General features: G+C 47.2%; 2 pseudogenes; one reads left to right on the plus strand and one right to left on the minus strand.

The window, feature by feature from the left end:
- Positions 1-8,590: 8,590 nt before the first annotated feature.
- Positions 8,591-9,371, plus strand: part of LOC112807372 (uncharacterized) — an 11,160-nt pseudogene continuing 10,379 nt past the window's right edge.
- LOC112807506 (5S ribosomal RNA) lies at positions 8,784-8,902 on the minus strand (annotated as a pseudogene).

Raw genomic sequence — 9,371 nt, forward strand, 5'->3', positions numbered from 1 at the left:
CTCACAGCCCAATGCATCCAGTCTCAGGAAAGGCTACTGAAGCAGAAGAACGGGTTCTCTGCAGTGTCGTATTTTCGACTGAGATGGCTGGCTTTACACCTACCCGCACACACGGGGACACACGACTAGCCTCATGAAACAAGAGGTGAATGAGAGCTGCCTTCTGCACGATCCTGTTTCTCACTCGGTTTCATGGATGTCACCCCCGTTCCCCGGGCTCTCCTACACGAACAGTGTAAAAGTCCTGCAGCTTCAAGAAGAGCAATGTTAGCCAAACTTCGGTAACTCTACAGCTTGGATACTTTGTGATAGTGGCCAGGTACCTAGGCCTCCAGACACAAATGGTACAGCAGGCTAAACTCCTAAAACAAGAGGGGAGTCGAGAGCAGCCTTCCTTACAGGCCTCTTTCTCAGTCAAGGTAACGTCTAGGTCTCATTTCACATGCTTCCACAGAAACACCAGATCAAGTTTGCATTCAAGAATGGCGGTCTTGGCTAAGACCCGGGGCTCTCTACGATTTTGTTGCTTTGCGCTAGGTGGATGGAGCATGTAGGATTAAACGAACACAGGGGGCAGATGACCTAGCTTAGAAAAAGAGGAGTTGAGTTGAGAGGTGCCTTGGGCCCAGTGCTTCTTCCTCCCTTGGAGTTCTGCTGAGACCCACTCGCCACGGTGGCACACAAGCATGGCTGAAAATGTGCCCACCCTGTGGAGAGGCGACATGATTGGAAACCGGGCTTCCTTACAGGCTTGTTGCTTCCAAGACAGTGCTGAGCGCTGAGCGTTCCAAGCACACGGGGAGAAGTAGCGTTCGCGTCACGTAGCAGGGGCGAGCCGAGAGGTGCCTTCCGCACTGGCCCGGATCTCCCTCGCTTTTACGAATGGGACCCATTCCCCAGGCTCTCACCTGTGGTGCACTGTGCACAGCTTCCTCCCTCAGAGAGGTCGGCAGAAGCTAAGGCATGGTTTCTCTACACTGTTCCTACTTCGAGTTAGTCTGCGCTAGCAGTTAGACTTGCCTGAAGGGTGGGGCCACAGTGCTGGCTACCTGAAACAAGTGGGGAGTTGTGTTCTGCCTTCTGCCGCGGCCTGAGTCTCACCCAGAGAACGGTTTTGGACATACTTGCAGTGCTCTCACGAATGCACACAGCAAAAGGCTTCGACCCTCAGCAACGCCTATTCCAGCTGAAGCATGGATTCTCTACAGTGTGGCTCCTTCGAGGTAGGTGGTTGGCTCTCCGCTTGCACGTACACACGGGGCCACGATCCTGGCCCCAGAAACGAGAGCTGAGTCGAGCGTGTCCTCGGCACCGGCCTTTTTCTCCCTAGGGTTCACGTAGGTTCTTTGAAACAACTTCTTATCTTATCAATTCCGTTTATAAAACCTTTTACAATTTTCATCTTTACAGTCATCTTCCATCCTTTCATTGTATCAACCCTTATTTTGGACATATAGAAGTCTTTCTTCCTTTGAAACTTTAGGAGGCACTTTCTTCTAGCAGACCAAAATACACTCAAAATCTAGGGTGTGGCACTGATCTATGCACTAGCCTGATTTTATTTGATCATATTCAGGGTTTTTGTTTTGTTTTGTTCTGCTTTTGTTTGTTTTTATCTTTTTCTTTTTCTTTTCTTTTTTTTTCCTCTTCCTTTTTTCTTTCTTTACCTTTCTTTTCCCCTGGTTTCAGGTCTTTTCTGATTTGTATAGAGTATATTTGCTGGGGACGTTGTTAACCTGTTAGCATTTTGTTCCCTCATTCATCCGTTCTCTTCTGGACAAAATGACAAGACGAAAAAAATCACCTCAGCCAAAAGAACAAGAGGTAGTACCGTCTGCCAGGGACCTACTCAGTACGGACATTAGTACGATGTCGGACCTAGGGTTCAGAATCATGATTTTAAAGATACTAGCTGGGCTTGAAAAAAAGCGTGGAAGTTATTAGAGAAACCCTTTCTGGAGAAATAAAAGAACTAAAATCTAACCAAGTCGAAATCAAAAAGGCTATTAAAGAGGTGCAATCAAAAGTGGGGGCACTAACTGCTAGGATAAATGAGGCAGAAGAATCACCGATATAGAACACCAAAGGATGGAAAATAAAGAGGCTGAGAAAAAGAGAGTTAAACAACAACAGGATCACGAGGGCAGAATTCGAGAGATAAGCGATATGATAGGACGAAACAACATTAGAATAATTGGGATCCCAGAAGAAGAAGAAAGAGAGAGAGGGGCAGGAGGTATATTGGAGCAAATTGTAGCAGAGAACTTCCCTAATGTGGGGAAGGAAACAGGCATCAAGATCCAGGAGACACAGAGAAACCCCTCCCAAAATCAATAAAAATAGGTCAACACCCCGACATCGAATAGTAAAACTTACGGGTCTCAGAGACAAAAAGAAAACCCTGAAAGCATCTCGGGAGAAGAGATATGTAACCTACAATGGTAGAAACATTAGATTGGCAACAGACCTATCCACAGAGACCTGGCAGGCCAGAAAGGACTGGCGTGATAGCTTCAGAGCACTAAACGAGAAAAAATATGCAGCCAAGAATACTATATCCAGCTAGGCTGTCATTGAAAATAGAAGGAGAGGTAAAAAGCCAGGACAAACAAAAACTAAAGGAATTTGCAAACACAAAACCAGCCCTCTAAGAAATATTGAAAGGGGTCCTCCAAGCAAAGAGAGAGCCTAAAAGCACCAAAGATCAGAAAGGAACACAGACAATATACAGTCACAGTCACCTTACAGGCAATACAGTGGCGCTAAATTCATATCTTTCAATAGTTACCCTGAATGTAAATGGGCTAAGTGCCCCAATCAAAAGACACAGGCTATCAGATTGGATTAAAAAACAAGACCCATCCATATGCTGTCTGCAAGAGACTCATTTTAGACCCAAAGACACCCCCAGATGGAAAGTGAGGGGGTGGAAAACCATTTACCATGCTAATGGACACCAAAAGAAAGCTGGGGTGGCAATTCTTATATCAGACAAATTAGATTTTAAAACCAAGACTGTAAGAAGAGATGAAGAAGGACACTCTATCTTACTTAAAGGGTGTATCCAACAAGAAGATCTAACCATTGTAAATATCTATGCCCCTAACATGGGAGCAGCCAATTATACAAGGCAATTAATAACAAAAGCAAAGAAACACACTGACAACAATACAATAATGGTGGGGGACTTTGACACCCCCCCCGACTGAAATGGACAGATCATCTAAGCAAAAGATCAACAAGGAAATAAAGACTTGAAATGAAACACTGGACCCAATGGACTTCACAGACCTATTCAGAACATTCCATCCCAAAGCAACGGAATACACATTCTTCTCTAGTGCCCATGGAACATTCTCCAGAATTGATCACATCCTAGGTCACAAATCAGGTCTCAACCGATACCAAAAGATTGGGATTATTCCCTGCATAGTTTCAGACCACAGTGCTTTGAACCTAGAACTCAATCACAAGAGGAAAGTCAGAAAGAACTCAAATACATGGGGGCTAAAGAGCATCCTACTAACGAATGAATGGGTCAACCAGGAAATTAAAGAAAAATTAAAAAAATTCGTGGAAACCAATGAAAATGAAAACAGGACTGTTCAAAATCTTTGGGATACAGCAAAGGCAGTCCTAAGAGGAAAGTATATAGCAATACAAGCCTTTCTCAAGAAACAAGAAAGGTCGCAAATTCACAACCTAACCCTACACCTAAAGGAGCTAAAGAAAGAACAGCAAATAAAGCCTAAACCCAGCAGGAGAAGAGAAATAATAAAGATCAGAGCAGAAATCAATGAAATAGAAACCAAAAGAACAGGAGAACAGATCCACGAAACTAGGAGCTGGTTCTTCGAAAGAATTAACAAGATGGCTAAACCCTGGGCCAGACTTATCCAAAAGAAAAGAGAAATGACCCAAATCCACAAAATCATGAATGAGAGGAGAGATCACAACCAATACCAAAGAAATACAAACAACGATAAGAACATATTATGAGCAACTCTATGCCAGCAAATTAGATAACCTGGAAGAAATGGGTGCATTCCTAGAGATGTATCAACTCCCAAAAGTGAACCAGGAAGAAATAGAAAACCTGAACAGACGTATAACCACGAAGGAAATTGAAGCAGTCATCAAAAATCTCCCAAAAAACAAAAGCCCAGGGCCAGAGGGCTTCCCAGGGGAATTCTATGAGACATTTAAAGAAGAAGGAATACCTATTCTCCTCAAACTGTTCCAAAAGATAGGAATGGAAGGAAAACTTCCAGACTCATCTGATGAGGCCACCATTACCTTGATCCCAAAACCAGACAAAGACCCCATCAAAAAGGAGAATTACAGACCAATATCCTTGATGAATATGGATGCGAAGATTCTCACCAAAATACTAGCCAATAGGATCCAATAGTACATTCAAAGGCTTATTCACCGTGACCAAGTGGGATTTATCCCTGGGCTGCAGGGCTGGTTCAACATCCGCAAATCAATCAACGTGATACAATACATTAACAAAAGAAAGAACAAGAATCATAGGATCCTCTCAATAGATGCAGAAAAAGCATTTGACAAAGTACCGCATCCTTTCTTGATCAAAACTCTTCAGAGTATAGGGATCGAGGGTATACATACCTCAATATCATAAAAGCCATCTATGAAAAACCTACAGCGAGTATCATTCTCAAAGGGGAAAAGCTGAGAGCTTTTCCCCTAAGGTCAGGAACGCAGCAGGGCTGTCCACTAGCACCACTGCTATTCAACATAGTAGTAGAAGTCCTAGCCACAGCAATCAGACAACAAAAAGAAATCAAAGGCATCCAAATTGGCAAAGAAGACGTCAAACTTTCACTCTTTGCAGATGATATGAGACTGTATGTGGAAAACCCAAAAGACTCCACCCCAAAACTGCTAGAACTCATACAGGAATTCAGTAAAGTAGCACGATATAAGATCAATGCACAGAAATCAGTGGCATTCCTATACACCAACAACAAGACAGAAGAGAGACAAATCAAGGAGTCGATCCCATTTACAATTGCACCCAAAACCATAAGATACCCAGGAATAAATTTAACCAAAGAGGCAAAGGACCTGCACTCAGGAAACTATAAAATCCTCATGAAAGAAATTGAAGAAGACACAAAGAAATGGAAAAACATTCCATGCTCATGGTTTGGAAGAACCAACATTGTGAAGATGTCCATGCTACCTAGAGCAATCTACACATTCAATGCAATCCCCATCAAAATACCACCCACTTTTTTCAAAGAAATGGAACAAATACTCTTAAAATTTGTATGCAACCAGAAGAGACCCCGAATAGCCAGAGGAATATTGAAAAAGAAAAGAAAAGCTGGCGGCATCACAATTCCGGACTGTCAGCTCTATAACAAAGCTGTCATCATCAAGACAGTATGGTACTGGCACAAACACAGACACATAGATCAATGGAACAGAATAGAGAGCCCAGAAGTGGACCCTCAACTCTATGGTCACTCAACTTTGACAAAGCAGGAAAGAATGTCCAATGGAATAAAGGCAGTCCCTTCAACAAATGGTGTTGGGAAAATTGGACAGCCACGTGCAGAAGAATGAAACCCTACCATTTCCTTACACCACACACAAAAATAGACTCCAAATGGTTGAAAGACCTAAACGTGAGACAGGAGTCCATCAAAATCCTAAAGGAGAACACAGGTAGCACCCTCTTCGACCTCAGCCGCAGCAACTTCTTCCTAGAAACATCGCCAAAGGCCAGGGAAGCAAGGGCAAAAATGAACTCTTGGGATTTCATCAAGATAAAATCTTTTCCACAGCAAAAGAAACACTCCACAGAACCAAAGTACAACAGACAGAATGGGAGAAAATATTTGCAAATGACATATCAGATAAAGGGCTAGTATCCAAAATCTATATAAAACTTATCAAACAAAACACCCAAAGAACAAAAAATCCAATCAAGAAATGGGCAGAAGATATGAACAGACATTTCTCCAGAGAAGACATCCAAATGGCCAACAGACACATGAAAAAGTGATCAACATCGCCGGGCATCAGGGAAATCCAAATCAAAACCTCAATGAGTTACCACCTCACACCCGTCAGAATGGCTAGAGTTAACAAGTCAGGAAAGGGCAGATGTTGGCGGGGATGTGGAGAAAGGGGAACCCTCCTACACTGTTGGTGGGGATGCAAGCTGGTGCATCCACTCTGGAAAACAGTATGGAGGTTCCTCAAACATTGGAGAATAGAGCTACCACACGATCCAGCAATTGCACTACCGGACATTTACCCCAAACATACAAATGTAGGGATACGAAGGGGTACGTGCACCCCGATGTTTACAGCAGCAATGTCCACAATAGCCAAACTCTGGAAAGAGCCAAGATGGCCATCGACAGATGAATGAATAAAGAAGAGGTGGTATATATACACAATGGAATATTATGCTGCCATAAAAAGAATGAGATCTTGCCATTTGCAATGCCATGGATGGAACTGGAGGGTGTTATGCTGAGTGAAATAAGTCAATCAGAGAAAGACATATATTATATGACCTCACTGATATGAGGAATTTTTAACCTCAGGAAACAAACTGAGGGTTGCTGGAGTGGTGGGGTTGTGAGAGGGATGGGGTGGCTGGGGGATAGACATTGGGGAGGGTGTGTGCTACGGTGAGTGCTTTGAATTGTGTAAGACTGTTGAATCACAGATCTGTACCTCTGAAACAAATAATTCAATATATGTTAAGAAAAAAGAAGAAGAAGAAGAAGATAGCAGGAGGGGAAGAATGAAGAGGAGCAAGTGGGGGGGGGCGGAGAGGAATCATGAGAGAGGATGGACTCTGAAAAACAAAGTGAGGTTTCTAGAGGGGAGGGGGGTGGGGGGATGGGTTAGCCTGATGATGGCTATTAAAGAGGGCACGTTCTGCGTGGAGCACTGGGTTTTATGCACAAACAATGAATCATGGAACACTACATCCAAAACTACTGATGTAATATATGGTGATTCACATAACAGTAAAAAAATTAAAAAAAAAAAGAAGAACAGCAATGTTAGCCAAAGTGCTGTAACTCTACAGCTTGGATCCTTTGTGATAGTGGCCAGGTACCTAGGCCTCAAGGCACACAGGCTACAGCAGTGCTAACCTCCTAAAACAAGAGGGGAGTCCAGAGCAGCCTTCCTTACAGGCCTCTTTCTCAGTCAGGGTAACGTCTAGGTCTCATTTCGCATGCTTCCACAGAAACACACACCAGATCAAGTTTGTGCTCAGGAAGGGCGTTCCTGGCTGAGGCTCGGGGCTCTCTACCATTTTGTTCCTTTGTGCTACGTGGATGGGGCACATAGGACGAAAGGCACACAGGGGGCAGACGACCTAGCTTCGGAAAGAGGAGTTGAGTCGAGAGGTGCCTTGGGCCCAGTGCTTCTTCCTCCCTTGGAGTTCTGCTGGGATCCACTCCCCAGGCTGGCACACAAGCACGGCTGAAAATGTGGCCACCCTGTGGAGAGGCGACGTGAGTGGAAGCCGGGCTTCCTTATAGGCTTGTGGCTTCCAAGTCAGTGCTGAGCGCTGAGCGTTCCAAGCACACGGGGAAAAGTAGCGTTCGCATAAGGTAGCAAGAGCCGAGCCAAGAGGTGCCTTCCGCACTGGCCCGGTTCTCCCTCGCTTTTACCAGTGGGACCTGTTCCCCAGGCTCTCACCCGCGGTGCACCGTACACCATTTCCTCCCTCAGAGAGGTTGGCGGTAGCTAAGGCCCGGTTTTTCTACACTGTTGCTGCTTCCAGTTACTCCGCGCTAGCAGTTAGACTTGCCTGCAGACGTGGGGTCGCAGTGCTGGCTTCCTGAAACAAGTGGGGAGTCGTGTTCTGCCTTCTGCCGCGGCCTGAGTCTCACTCAGAGAGTGGTTTTGGACGCACTTTCAGTGCTCTCAGGCATGCACACAACAGAAGGCTTCCACCCTCAGCAACGGGTATTTCAGCTGAAGCACAGATTCTCTACTGCAGGGTTCCTTCGGAGTAGGTTTTGGCTCTCGGCCAGCATGCACACACGGGGCCATGGTACTGGCCCTAGAAAGGAGAGCTGAGTCGAGCGGTGTCTTCAACACCGGGCCTTTTTCTCCCTAGGGTTTACGTAGGGAAGCCCTTCCCCGGGCTCCCAGCCACAGTACACGGTATATAGCTTCCTCCCACCCAGGGATCGCGGGAGCTAAAGCACGGCATCCCCACAGTGTTGTTCCGTCGAGGGAAGCGCCCGGACCTTTGGCCTCCATGCACATATGCTGGAGGAGGCCTGGCTTTGTGAAACTAGAGCTGATGGGAGAGGTGACTCTGCCTGAAGCCTTTTCTCTTGCCCAGGGACTGAGGGGATCCTTTCCCAGGCCCTCACGCACACTCGCTGAAACTGCTTCCACCGCCCGGAACAGTGATGCTCTCTACAACAGGTTCCCTCCACACTGCTCTTTCCTTGAGTTAGTACGCTAGCCATTAGCATTCCAGGCAAAGTGGGGACGAAGGGCTGTCTTCCTGAACAAGTTGAGTGGGGGAATGTGGTGATCTGCCTTCTGCCCCATCTGGAGTCTCACTCCGAATATGGTTTCAGAAGCCCTTGCAGGGCTCTCGCGCACGCTCACGGCCCAAAGCCTCCAGTCTCAGAAAAGGCTACTGAAATTGAAGACCGGGTTCTCTGCAACGTCCTCCTTTCCAGTGAAGAGACTGGCTTTAAGCCCCGCCGCACAAAGGAAGAGGAAAGGAGGAGGAAGGGGCAAGAAAAGGCCAAGAAAAAAGCCTAGAGCACCCGGTATTCCAAGGCGATCTCCCATCCAAGTACTAATCAGGCCCGACCTTCCTTACCTTCTGAGATCAGACGAGATCGGGCGCATTCAGGGTGGAATGGCGATATACGAGTGCTGGTGCCACTGGGCGCCCTAAGAGCCTGCTCTGCGCCTCCCGACCAAGGCCCTGCCACTCCTCAATCCACACCGCCCACCGGCTGCCCTGGAACTTGCACTACCTGCCTGCCAGAACGCCCAGGGGACAGGGGCGCCTCCGGCGCCACACCGTCACGTAAGTCCAGGCGCTCTCCCGCACGGGGACTCTCCAGCCCCGGCAGCCGCCGCCGCCGCCACCGCCGCCTGGCTCCCAAGATGGCAGAGGGGAGCGTCGGGGCGCGGGGGGCGCGGGGGGCGCGGCCCGCGCGGTGTTCTACGCGCCCACACCCCCATGCCCCGCGCCCCACCCGCCGCCTGAGGGCAAGCGAGGCCCGCCACCAGGTCTTCCCGCCTCTCCACCCCGCCTTGCTCAAAGCCACCCCGGAGCCACCGCCTCCCCCCAGGGACCCTCCTCAGCAGCCCAACCCCATCGCCCTTCCTCC

This window comes from Callorhinus ursinus, unplaced genomic scaffold (genome assembly GCF_003265705.2).
Source record: "Callorhinus ursinus isolate GAN/ISIS: 27379988/994484 unplaced genomic scaffold, GSC_fseal_2.0 scaffold69, whole genome shotgun sequence".
NCBI lineage: Eukaryota > Metazoa > Chordata > Mammalia > Carnivora > Otariidae > Callorhinus > Callorhinus ursinus.